Source organism: Apodemus sylvaticus, chromosome 12 (assembly GCF_947179515.1).
Source record: "Apodemus sylvaticus chromosome 12, mApoSyl1.1, whole genome shotgun sequence".
In the NCBI taxonomy this organism is placed as follows: Eukaryota; Metazoa; Chordata; class Mammalia; order Rodentia; family Muridae; genus Apodemus; species Apodemus sylvaticus.
Window position 1 is genome coordinate 87,497,001 of NC_067483.1, and position 13,898 is coordinate 87,510,898.

Genomic DNA, 13,898 nt, shown 5'->3' on the forward strand with positions numbered 1-13,898 from the left:
TTGTGGATGTTACAGGTTATGAGTTATATGGCACTGAGAAACAGCAAATAAAAATGAATTCTGGCTTCATAATTTGATCTGGAAAGTAAATATGTAGGTCACCATTGCCTTACAGAAGAAGGGGCCTTGGGGAAAGTAGATGAAGGTGATACATAGAGAATACACAGAAGACACACCCACTAGAGAGAACAGGGAAGACTAGCAGGCCTACATTAGTGATAGAATTTGCTGGGAAATTGTGTATGTGAGCGGGAGGTAGATAGGAGGTTAAAGAAGAGGGTTGCTTCAGACAGGAGAATGCATACAGACACATACAGACAACAAGTATCACATCATGAATTGAGGGCTATAAATTTCTCTTTCAGTACTGATTTTACTGTGCCCTGCAAAATTTCAGTCCGCTGTATTTTCATTTCTGCTCAAATGTTTTATATTTTTTTTTACTTTGACGTGAATTAAGAAGTGTTTTTTGAGTGTTTTAAGAATTGACTTCTATATTTTTCTAATCAGTTTTGTAATACCCCCTTATGATATTTGTTTTATTGGAGTTGAGGTTTGTTTTATGTCTAAAATACAGTTGTCTTAACCTATGTTCCCTGGGCACTTGTGATGAATGTGTATTCCTGCTATTCTAGATGATTTGTTTTGTCAATATTGATTAGATGCTGTTGGTGAAGAACATGTTTGAGTTTTTTTCTATAGTCTTGTTTTTCTGCCTATTTATGTTACTTATAGTTGAGATAGGCATCGTTCCCTCCTGTTGAGCAGGCTTTAAGTCTAATCAGACATCTGTTGGCTGCTGCCAAGGTCTGAGGGACACCACTGCACCCTCAGGGGTGTCTCGTGTCCTGGTCATTGCTGTGTTCATATGCCCACCAATACTTCGTCATTGCCAGATGGAACAGAAGTCAATTCCTAATTTGTTCTTTACTGACATTCTGGGAATCTCTTTATCCTTTCCAGTTTTGGGTGGGCTGTTGTCATTTGTTTGCCTGTTTTTAAAATACCACCCTTGTCTTTAATGAGATGCTCTGGCTTCTCATTGTAGCCTCAGGTTGAAAATTAAGATTCAGCTCCCACGGTGGACAGGGGTCAGCATGGACTACAGAGGTTCCAGAGCTCTGACTGCCTCTGCCTCTTGGTTGCTGGGATTAAACATCCGCACCACCATCTCATGTAGGTTTTTGTGATGCTTAAGTCAAATATAATAGTAGTTTTCTAAGAGTTTTTTGTTTTATTTTTCTGTTAGTGATACAGGATTTTGGAGAATGTCAGGCCCTTTTCTGTCCCATTTAACATGATGCAAAGATCTAAGATATCAGACACTTAGGGTCATCAAAGACCAACCTTGGGCAGTGGCTCCAAAGTTTGTTGTTTCACACTAATGGAGGTTAAGAGGAGATTATGCCTGTCTTGGGCATAGTTTTTAGTAAGCATTATCCAGAAAAGTGAGAAAGTGAGGGGAAGTGAGATCGATTTCCAAGAGTTGAGAAAAGTTTCTAAGGATAGAAAAAGTGGTTGAATTTTCTTTGTCCAGGGCTTTTTATAGGGCAGTGGCAAAAACTGGACAGAGACTGATGTGATTGATCTCTTTTAGGATTGGTTAATTGCCTGGGACCATCAAAGGTTAAACCAGTAGAAGGCCCGCATGCTCTGTTCATGTCTTCCCCGAACCAACCAGGGAGATAAATGATCATGTTCTCTTGATGCCTGCCCCCTCACAGGACTAGCTGAAGCCTGCCTCTATCCATCTCTTATTCTGGCTTTGTTATCAACATCGACTCATTGCAAGTTATTAAGTTATTGACCACCATTACTACCTTTTTAACCTTGCAGGTGTCTTGCTAACTGTTCATTTTATCAAGCTTTCTTTGTTCTCAGAGCCACTAAAAAGTAGCTGGAATGTTCTTGGTTAGCGTTTTATCTATGGGATGGATAGGCTGAGGTATTGTCTTAGTTAGGGTTTTACTGCTGTAAACAGATACCATGACCAAGGCAAATCTTATAAAAGACAATATTTAATTGGAACTGGCTGACAGGTTCAGAGGTTCAGTCCATTATCGTCAAGGCCGGAACATAGCAGCATCTAGACAGGCCTGGTACAGGAGGAGCTGAGAGTTCTGCATCTTGATCTGAAGGCTGCTAGTGGAAGACTGACTTCCAGGCAGCTAGGGTGAGGGACTTAAGCCCATGCCCACAGTGACACACCTACTCTAACAAGGCCACACCTCCTAATAGGGCCACTCCCTGGGCCAAGCATATACAAACCATCCCAGGTCTCTTTCCTGAAAAAGGCTAGACACTTTAGATAGCATTGTTCTTATTAGTCTCTTATAAGTTGTGTTATATACAGTGTATTAAAAGCAAGAATATTTAATACCTAATGTTTTTCCCAAAGGAAAAAGGTCTCCTGGAGACTAAGTCCTGCCATCATTGGCCTTGTTTCTTCAAGCCTGCATGTTGCTTATCAGGTCTGCTTGGCTATCTCATACCAGGCTGCACGCCTTCTAACTAATTTTCCATGGTGTTCCAGACTCTTGTGGTTTTAAATGTTATTCTTCCTTTTAAATCCAACTTCTGTTCTCACTGAAGCATTTGAAAGTAGCCTTGCATTTTGTCCGTAGGCCCTTTTCTCTGATGCTGCCTAAGAGTGCTGTCTTCTCCTCCCTCTCTAATAGAATATCAAACAGGACCTTTTTTGGTCCTTTGACTAAGAAGAACATAATTTGGGGTGGGGGCTGTATTTCCTTGTACTTGTTGGCTTCTCTGGGTTGCCAGCTTCTTAAGGTCCAACTCTGGGATTTGTGAAAAGAAAGTCTAGGAGCTCACTGCCTTTCTTGCTCAGGTCTCCAGTGCTCAAGGGTCTCACCACATCCCGTCATTCTGGCTTTCTTATTCATCGACCATGGACTCGTTTTTAAATAGAAGGTCGAGGATTTTTATTTGTTCTTAGTGGGAAATACATTTTTCTTCAAAAATAGAAGTCACCAGAGTCAGCTTTTTAAAGATAGGGTACTATTCATGGAATAGCTTTAAATGCATGCTGCAGTAATTTTCAGGGGACTCTTCTTGTCTTCAGGATAAAGTAAGAATTTCTTAATGCTGATTGGAAATCCTTCCTTGCCGCTTCTGCTTCATTTCTACCAACTACTCCCTTTGTTATGCCGATCCTACCCATATCAAATGATTCCCAGCTCCCATCAGTGCTCATCCTTCATCCCCATAAGTCCTGACCTTCCATTTCATCTCTCTGCTTTCACTTGTCTATCTGTCAGCCATCTTTCGGTCTTCTGCCCCTCTGTCTGCATATGGTTATTCATTTGTTTGAAACATATTTTGTAGTCCCCTACTCATCCATATCATGTTTCATTATTAACATATTTATAGCGGACATTGTCTTTTCTCACCTCACCGCAAGAGCACAAGCTCTTTGAAAACAGGAACTTTAAATTCATTTATGCTTTTCATTTTACTCACTAGTATGTTCCAAGTACCTATAGGATTATTCTTGGCTCATTAAAAACCCAAATCAGTATTTGTTGATGAATTAATGAAATATCATTTCTTTGAAACCCATTTCCTAAGATTTCTGTCTTTATTGTGTTGGTATAGGCAAGCCTAATGTCCATTCTCTGTGTAGCCCAGAGAGATCACCCTATCTTGAGATATTTGTTACTGCCAGCTCCTTCATATGCTTTTCTCCCACTGCCTTCATAAATTTAACACTTGTCAGGCTACTCTTGACTTGAATTTTAAAAATCATTTCCCAATGGTGGGATGAAAGTAGTAAAATCAGTAAAAACAAACAAACAAACAAACAAAACACCGTTAAGAGAAAGAGTTGGTCCTCTTGCTTTGGAAGTGTTCTTACCCTGCAGAGTTTATTATGTTATATATATGGTACTCACTTCCTCACTTCTGTACTCTCTCATTCCATTTCTACAATACCTATCTGTCCATCCGTCCGTCCCTCCCTCCCTCCCTTCCTCTCTCCCTGTCCCCCTTCCTCTATCCCTTCCTTCTTTCATTATCCTTTTTTTAAGTATGGTAAAAATAAATCTATTAAAATTTACTGTTTGAACAGTGTTAAGTGCTTCACTGAGTAACATTAGGCACTGTCCCATCCTGTACAACTGTCTTCATCTCGAACAGAACTAGGATAAAACAGTAACTCCTTTTCCGCTGCTTCAAGCCTCTGCTTCCTGCTTCCATAACCTGATGTTTCCAGAAGCATAGAAGTACACAGTCTTCAGTGTGTTGTGTTTGGCTTCTTTAACTGAGTGTAATGTTCTCAAGGGTCATCCATGTTGTAGGGCATGTTAGAAATTGCTTCTTTCTTAAAGCTTAGTGATGTTCTATTACATTCATATAACAGATTTTGTTTTTGCCTTCCTCTGTCATTTGTCATGTAGTTACCCCCTTTGGCTATGGGTGATAATGCAGTTATGAATACAAACATACAGTTTCTGGTTAGGTTCTTGTTTTTATTTGTTCTTGGATATATACCCTTGTACTGAAATTTTGGATCATATATTGTTTAATTTTTTTTCAAAAGAATCCCAGTACTATATCCTATAGCAGCTATATGGTTGTTTATTTCCATTGTTAGTGTGAATGCATTTTAAAATTTTTTAAAATAAGTTCATTTTATTCTAATTAACTTACAATTAAAACACAACACAACTAGTTTAAGGAAGTCACTGGAACAGTCCCAATTTCTGTCCTTCTCATTCACTTGTTTGGAGGTAGAACAGCCATTTCACTTGGGGATTTACTTTTCCTCTGTCAGTTACATTTCTGTGCACTCTCCACCATAAGAAAGGTAAAATATGAAAAGGTAGATATTCTTTATTCAGAGTTACATTATTTATAAAGACATGCATAAATTATTTGCTGGGTCCTAGGAGCTATATTGGGCCCTGGAGGCATGGTTGTAAAATTGAAAATAAAGCCCATACCCTATTCACTGTTAGACTCAAGGTGCTAAACATCCTTCTTCTACATCAGAGCCAGAGGTAACATGCTCCCTAGACACTGTGAGTGCTCCTAAGATGTTTCTTGAATAAGGTCTGTGCATACAAGACACCTACCAGCATCTGACTGACTTCATATTACTTCCTTATATCAGTATCTTCTAATTTCTAGAAAAATTAGCAAGGATTTTGTTAATATCTGCTCTTTTTACTACATTCTGAATTCTTATAAGACTGAGCCAACACTTGTTTTCCTACTGTATTTCTAGTGTCTACATCAGATATACAGGTAGTATCTCTCTATATATATACATATGTGTATATATACTGTGTATCTATCTCTGTCTATATATATAGTAAATATGCATTTGCTGTGTGTCTACAGGTTAAAAAATGAAAATGTATACCCCTTTGATACTTTTATATAAAATGTAAAGTATATTTTGTTTTCTAAGTGAAATTTTATTATGTATAATTACTTTTTAAACTCCTGGTATTGGGCATCCAAACTCTGTATAGTGCCTCCATCTTTACTAACCTAGGACTAGCCCTGGTGGCTGCTCAGTTAATGTACCCACAATAATGAGGAAACTCACCTGTGTTGGTAAATTCTATTGTGGAACCTGAAATGAGGGGAAAAAATTACTGGATATGGGTTGCCATTTCCAAATCATCTTGATTATCATAGTGACCCTCTAATAGAATTTATATGTTCTTCTCAAATACTGTATCTTAATTATCTTCTTCCTCATAGAATAAAGAGTTTTATACCCATATATTGATAAGACATTGAAAATATTAAAAGACTGGCCCTTTACTGATGTAGATATGAATTCTGTATACCGATGTATAAATTCTTTTAAAGGCTAATTAAATTGCATATGTGGTGATGGATCAAATAAGTAGGCAAAAAAAAAAAGGCTTTTACAATATTAGATAAAGAGAAAACCATTCCAGTGACATCTCTCCAGAATCAGAAAAAATTTATCTTACAAATAAATGTTAGTATTTTTGGAGTTGGTAGATATACTGCATGAAAGCAATGGACTCCCAAGTGCTTTATTTCGTCTAAATTTAAACTTTCGTTTAGCATGCTTTTAGCATTTCATAGTATCATACTTAACAGACCTTTTCCTAAAGGCATATGATGACAGCTCTCTCCTATGAAAACCCAATAGCCTCAATTCATGGCATCTTAGAGTAGACTAGTGATTCTAAACCTGTGGGTTGTAACCCTTTTAGGGTGTGTCTTAGTTAGGGTTTAATTGTTATGAAGAGATACCATGACCGTGGCAGCTTTTATAAAGGTCAGTATTTAATTGGGGCTTGCTTACAGATTCAGAGGCTCAGTCCATTATCATTATAGTCAGAAGCATGGCAATGTCTAGGCAGGCATGGTGCAGGAGGGGCTGAGCGTTCTATCTCTTGTTCCAATGGCAGGTAGAAGACTAGCTCTCATGTGGTTCGGAGGAGGGTCTCATTGCCAATCCCCACAGTGACACACCTATTCCAACAAGGGCACACCTCCTAAAAGTGCCATTCTCTGGGTCAAATGTATTCAAACCACCACATTCCACTCCCTAGCCCCATAGGCTTGTTCACACACGAGTCTGTGGGAGCCATAAAAAAATACATTTAGTCCAACGTCCAGCACCCCCATAGTTTATAGCAGTCACAATAGTGTTAAAAAGGTCAAAGTCTCTTCTAAAATTCATCCAATCACTTAACTATAGTCCCCAAAGCAAAACAGGAAACTAATTGGTCAAATGCCTAACTGCATCTCCATGTCTAATGCCCAATTCCTTTTAGCATTGATGACTGCAACAAACTTTTTTCTCTTGGGCTGGCTCCACTCTTAGCAGCTTTGCTTGGCAGGTATTCCACGGTTCAGGTCTCCAAGTCATCTTCAACTTCCCGGCTTCTTCTTTCAATGTCTGAGATCCACACATGATTTTCTGGGCTCCTCCAATGGACTGGGATCAATTCTCCTGCTCTGTAGAACTCTTGACTCTGGTTGACTCCACTCCATTGCTGCTGCTGTTCTTCTTGGTCATCCCATGGTAATGGCCTCTCCAGTATCCTGAGGTCTTCTGCTGAAACTAGGCTTCACCAATAGCCTCTCATAGGCTAACTTTATGGTGCCAAGCCTCAACTCCTTTGCATGACCTCTTCAGTCCTGGGCTGTCAACTGCAACTTCACCAATGGCCTTCCTTGGCCTCTCACGGTACCAAGCCTCAGCTGCTCTCCCTGAGCCCTTCATCCCTTCAAAACCATTACCACCTGGGTGACTCTTACACATTACCAATTCCAGATGCAGTGTGACATACAACCTTGGCTATCTCTGGAACACAGCTTCTTTGTGCTCTTAGAAAACACTTCCCAGAATATTTCACCTCAGTGATACTAGCCTCTTTTTTTTTTTTTTTTAATTTGGTTTTTTTGAGACAGGTTTCTCTGTATAACCCTGGCTGTCCTGGAACTCACTCTGGCTGAGTTCTTCTCAGAACTTCTCAGCCTGAGTAGACCAGACTGGCCTTGAACTCAGAAATCCACCTGCCTCTGCCTCCCAGAGTACTGGGATTACAGGCGTGCTCCACCACTACCCGGCTAAGATACTGGACTCTTCTTAATCACCACTAATTTCTTAGATCTAGCTAACCAACATCAATTGTTCCAGTAGTCCCTTCTGTTCTTGATTGTAAAGCCAGAGCCACATGGCCAAAGCTGCAAAGTTCTACTCCTTGCTGGGGCTGGAATATGGCTCCTGTTATTCTGTTAGCAGCTTTCTGTTTTCCAGCTTCTTCATTGCCTAAGCTTGACAGTCCTAGAACTTGCTCTGTAGATTGACCTTGAGCTCAGAGATCTGCATGACTCTGTCTCTTGAATACTGGGATGAAAAGTATATACCACCATACATGTACTTAAGCTTTTCTTCTCCTAGAATTTGATCTGTTCCAGGCTGGCCTTTAACTCAGAGATCTGTTTGACTTTGTCTCCTGGGATTAAAGGTGTGTACCACCATGCCTGGGCCTAAGTTTAAATGGGTAGAATCTTGCCCCAAAGTCACCACTCCCTTAATCTGTTTTTCCCCTTGAACATAGCATTCAGCTTCATTTCACTTCCTGATGTCCCTTTATTACTTGAACCATAATTTTATATTTTACCATTCTCAGCTTGCTCCTTTTAATTAAAATGCCTTTCATATAATCACACACCAGAATTTATCAGACTATATTGATACTTTCTTTGTCAAAGCAATTGCTTTGATAATCTAATCTAAACCTCTTCGCCTTAACCTCAGACAAACTTTTTGAACAATGGCAAAAGGCTGCCATCTTCTTCACCAAAATATCACAAAAACAGTCTGTAGGTCACATACTAACATTCTTCTCCATTGAAACCTCTTGGGCCAGCAGGCCTACACAGTTCAAATCACTCTCAGCACCACCATCTTCCATGTTCCTACCATCTTCCATGAGGATGGCCCATTAAGTCCACTTAAAGCATTCCATGGCTTTCCAAATTCAAAGTCCCCAGATCCACATTCTTCCAAACAAAAATATGGACAGGCCTGTCACAGCAGTACCCCAGTCCCTGGTACCAGCTTCTGTTTAGTTAGGGTTTCATTGCTGTGAAGAAACACCATGACCACAGCAACTCTTATAAAGAACAACATTTAATTGGTGCTTGCTTACAGGTTCAGTGGTTCAGCCAATTATCATTATGGTGGAAAACATGGCAGTGACTAGGCAGGCATGGTACTGAAGGAGCTATGAGTTCTACTACCTTTTCAGAAGGCAGCTGGGAGAAGACAAGCTCTGATTTGGTTAGGAGGAGGGTCTCATTGCCTACCTGAACAGTAGCACAACTTCCTCCAACAAGGCCATACCTACTACAACAAGGCCATACCTAATAGTGCCAAATTCTGGGCCAGGCATATTCAAATCATCACAGGGCATCAGATGATCCTTTCACAGGACTCGCCTAACTCCATCAGAAAACACATGTGTACATAATAGTAGCAAAATTACAATTATGAAGTAACAACAAAAATAATTTTATGGTTGGGGGTCACCACAACACAAGGAACTGTTTGCGCTCATAAGTGTCACAGTAGTAGGAACGTTGAGAACTACTGCTCTAGGAAGTTATATTTAGGTTTTTATGTATGCATATAAGTATTCATTTCTCTTCAGTTAATACCTAGGAGTGATATTATTAGGCAAGATTCTTAGTGTATCCAATTTTAAACGTGATTAGTCAACATGAGGATAATTGATATTTTTTGCTTTTATGAGAAAGGTTAGCCATTATTATCTTGCACCAGTACACCTGCCTTGATAATTGATACCCTAATAATATTGAGTCTACCAATCCATGAAGATGGTATAATTTTTTACTTATTTAGATCTTTTACTTTTTATATATGCACATATTTTTCACTATTCATTTATTTTACCAGTCATGGTATGTTTTGTAATTGTTATGATTCACTAGCTTCCTCAGCACATAAAGTAAATTTTTATTATGTGTTTGAACATGACTTCTTTTCCCTTTGTTGAATTCTGCACTTTGGAGAGAACAGTCCTCTTTGTATTGAATATTCTTGTACTCTTCAGAGCTTTTACAGTGGTTGTAATGTTTATCTGTCTCATTTGACTGTTTCACTCCCCTCTACAACAGGGGAGTACACTTTAGCCATAAACACTTGTTTCTAGTTTCTTTTTAATGTAATAGTGATGTTTTGTTTCTTAAACTGTTACATCGGTTCTGTAGTCTCTGTTGCGGGAAATATTAAAAAACCCACCAAGTTGCCATGCTCCATCCAGCTCCTCTCTGCCCGCCAGCTCTCCAGTGGGGCCAGAGCTCCCGAGTTCCAGATTCCCGACTGCCACACCAGGCCCACGCAATGACCATCCACCCTGCTGTCAGCCGCCACAATACCCAGCAATCCAGTAGAAACAAAACTCTAGAAGCTTAAAATTAACAAGTCAGACTTATATATCAATAAATTCTCAATTCACAAGATGCCCACACAATAATTTCAGGGCCAATTGATAGTGGTACAAACTACCCACCTAGATTAGACGAGTTAGTCCAATGATTCTGTCCTTTGTTTTATCACATCTACCTGTGGCTATTTGAAGTCACACTGGTCCAGGATCTTCTTCCTTTCCATCCTCCATCTTGCTTTCTTTTCCCCTCTCTTCCCTGAGTTGCTTGCAGTCCCTGCAACTCTTCACTCTGCCTCCGTTTTCCTTGTTCAATCACAGGCCTCCTGCTGCACTAATAGTGTAATTGGACAGGGAAAATCCTGTCACATATTACCCTTTCTGTTTAACTAAGAAACCAAAAACAAACAAACGAACAAAAACCCCTTTCCCTCAAAATATAAACTGAGCACAACTATTACCATTTTTCAATTTATCAGGTATAAGATAGACCTAACACCCAGTCCATCATTTTTGTCATTAAGATACAACAATGTCATCTGTCCTAGCTTAAAAAACTTTTAATCCTATACCTGACGTATGTCCTGGCTTTAGATAGCATGCCTTCTGAAAACCATCTTTTCAAATCTATTCTCTCAATGCAGATAGCCTGGGTTGGCATGAGACTATAAGTAGTCTTTCAACCCCATCAAAAATCTAAGAATAACCAACATTAACAGAAAATATAAAGGAAGCCTAACTCAGCTACCAGAACTGAAACTAACTGTAGAGACAGCTGGCTATCTATAAAGCCCCAGTAAATCAGGAATTTGGAGCATTTCTTCAGCCTTCTGGCCCAGGATCATTTGACAGATCTTAAGAATCCGGAATATTAAGGATTAGCCTATTCTGTCTCATCAGAACTAAGCTGTCCTAACCTGTAAATTGTGTTCTTTTTCTGGACAGTATTATGTCTGTGGATGAAATGAGGCAATTTTTGTCTAGTGATTGTCTCACCATAACTGGAGCAACGCCATTGATGCTCATTTTCTTCTTTGAATCCAAGAAAGGGGTGCTGTCAGGAGCAGACATGTACTCTACTCAAATGATCTTTAATAAAGAAGTGTCCATAAATGTCATATTCTGTGTAGTTCTTACATTTTTGAAAACCAGCTCTCTATGTAAAGTAATCAGGACTGTTCTCCATTAACTACTCTCAGCTATTTTTAATTCAAATATCTGGAAACACTCCAACAGTCAACTCAGAGCCATGAATTTGCTATTTGACTCCTAACTCACAGGCTTAAACATCTCAGATCAGTTAATAACAGTTATAGGACTGGGTCTAAGCCCTGTACTTTTAAAATTTTTGTATCAATAGAAGAAATTTATACCAGTGAAAACCTCGATTTTGCATCACAATAAATTCTATACCAAAATACAAAATTATAACTTCAATTTAGTAACAATTAAAAAGATTTCTACCAAATGATATTATGGCAATGCAATCAATTCTAACTATTTCCTCCCTGTTCCAATAATGATCATTTCTACATTCCCTAGAAAGACAACCTATAATAACCCCCTGTAGCCCCAAAACCCAGGGAACTGGAGTGACCACTCTTCATAACTTCTTTAACTGAATATGGGTGTTGAGATATTTTGAAGGGGGTGTGGAGAAGGGTAGGAAAAATAGAGTTGGTTGACCTTAAGAAGGCCACACCAACAATTGATTTAGTCTGTGTCTTGACTGGATCCGGATGAAAGTTCAAGACATCAGGAGTTCAAGCAGGTCAGGTCAGCATGTCTGACAAGGAGACTCACCAAGGCTGTATAATCTGTAATTCACAAATCTCAAGAGAAATTTAGTATCATCAAGATAAATTTTTTGTTTGATTCTCTGGAATCTAGTCTCTCTTTGTCATATCTGATCCATAAAACTCTGGAAGATGTATAGACTCTAATCACCTTTTCTAAACACTCAAAGACAAAATCTTTGTCCCAAAATAGCATATCCTTCAGTCGGCAACCAGGAAAGTTTGTATCCAGCCCTCTCTTCCAGAGGAATAATAAAACCACAGAATTCAAAAATCACACCCCTTTTAAAAGTTAAAACAATCCAAAACAAAAGAAGTAAACTAAAATACTGTATGTGCATATTCTTAGGCCTTGTCTATTCTGCCAATCAGGATAAAAATCCAAGATCCTAGTGGAGCCAGAATTTAAGTATCCTGTGAGGCATATAAAGCAGTCTTATACCATCTTACTGTTTGGCTCTCTGACTAGAGCACCCATCTGCCTGGAGCCACAGACATTTTATTAATACCTTTGAAAAAAAATCTGTCTGTTGATTCCTCTACCTGGAGCCACAGAGAATATTAATTAAAACCTGTACATAGCAGGCAATTATTATCACTGCTTCTCTACTTGGAGTCAGTGACTAATTTTCTCTATACTAGCTCTAAACAACCAGCAAAAATCCCCAGGTGATTCAGACAAAATCTGTAATAACTCCTTCCTAGAAGCAAGTAATCCCAATTTTATAAATTCACAGTTCAATCCATCTCTGCCCTAAGAAGTAGGCAACTTCATTCTTCTCCTGACTCAGAGCAGCCTGTCATTCCCCACAGTGAGGGACCTCAGGGCCTGCTTTGTTTCCATTCCCAGGCTGGGTCCACATGACTCGTCTAGCACTACCTTTCTCTCACTTAGAAAATGAAACTTTAACTCTCTGGCTACTCATCTTAAACTTTTTGTGGATTCTTGCCCAACACATTGGTTTTCCACTTGTGGGAAATAATAAAGAACTGCCACGTTCCCACACTCCATCCAACTACTCCCTGCCCACCAACTCTCGAGCAGGGCCAGAGCTCCCGAGTTCTCTTTGCTGCCACACCAGTCCCACGCAGTGGCCGTCCACCCTGTGGTCAGCTGCCACAACACTCAGCAACCCGGTAGAAACAAAACTCTAGAAGCTTAAAAAATTCACAAGTCAGATATCAATAAATTCTCAACTCACAAGATGCCCACACAATAATTTCAGGGCCAGTTGATAATGGTACAAGCTGCCCACCTAGATTAGACAAGTTATTCCAATTATTCTATCCTTTGTTTTATCATAGCTACCATTTTATTCTTTAAAACAACATTTATAGATACATGTTTTTAACTCCAAGTACTTACAGAGAATTTCATTGCTTTAGTTATATTACATCTTTGCCTTAGTTTGGGTTTTTGGTGTGTGTCAGGGTGGTGGGTGTATACGTGTATCTATGTATGTATTTTATGCAGAGTATCAGGCAGGACTGAATCTTACCATGTAGCCCAGACTCCATTCAAACTAAAGCTCCTCCTGCCCCAGATTCCCAAGTGTGGAGATTACAGCTACATGCCATACCCAGCCTTGGCTGGTTCTTTATCTGTTTAGTGTCCTTCCTTTATCCCTACCCCTAGGTTTATTCATACATTTTTCCACTTTTTTCATCTTGTGAGAGTAAGTAACTCTGCATAGACCATCCGTCCACCAGCTAGCTGTACAGATGCCTCGTTAATTCCTTTCCCTCTGCATTTGGAACACAGTTTACCCCTCACTTAGCTGTAGCTTAAGGACTGAGAGTCTCAGTTTATACCTAAAATTTTCTATCTCAGGAAAGTCTAGTGCATTTTAAGTTTTCAGTTACCCTCTTACTACAATTAATGATTAATGTATTTTTCTTTCCAGGGTCTCGCCAACTTAAACTGTAATTTAATAATTGGAATTATTTATTTGGTCAGCAGTTAGGTAGTTGTGTGGAACAGTTTTGGTGTGGTGAAGGCCTTAGTGCAGTGGTTTTTAACCTATGGGTTGAGTCCTTTGGCAAACCTCTATTTCTAAAAGTATTTATTTTATTATTCATAGCAGTAGCAAAACTACAGTCATGAAGTAGTAACAAAAATAATTTTATGGTTGTGGTCACCACAATATGAGGAACTGTATTAAAGGGTCATAGCATT

The 13,898-nt window shown here is 39.2% G+C and overlaps 1 protein-coding gene across 4 annotated transcripts in view; it reads left to right on the forward strand.

The window, feature by feature from the left end:
- Positions 1-13,898, forward strand: part of Cdc42bpa (CDC42 binding protein kinase alpha) — a 205,275-nt gene that overhangs the window by 106,327 nt on the left and 85,050 nt on the right. The gene's annotated exons all lie outside the window — the stretch shown is intronic.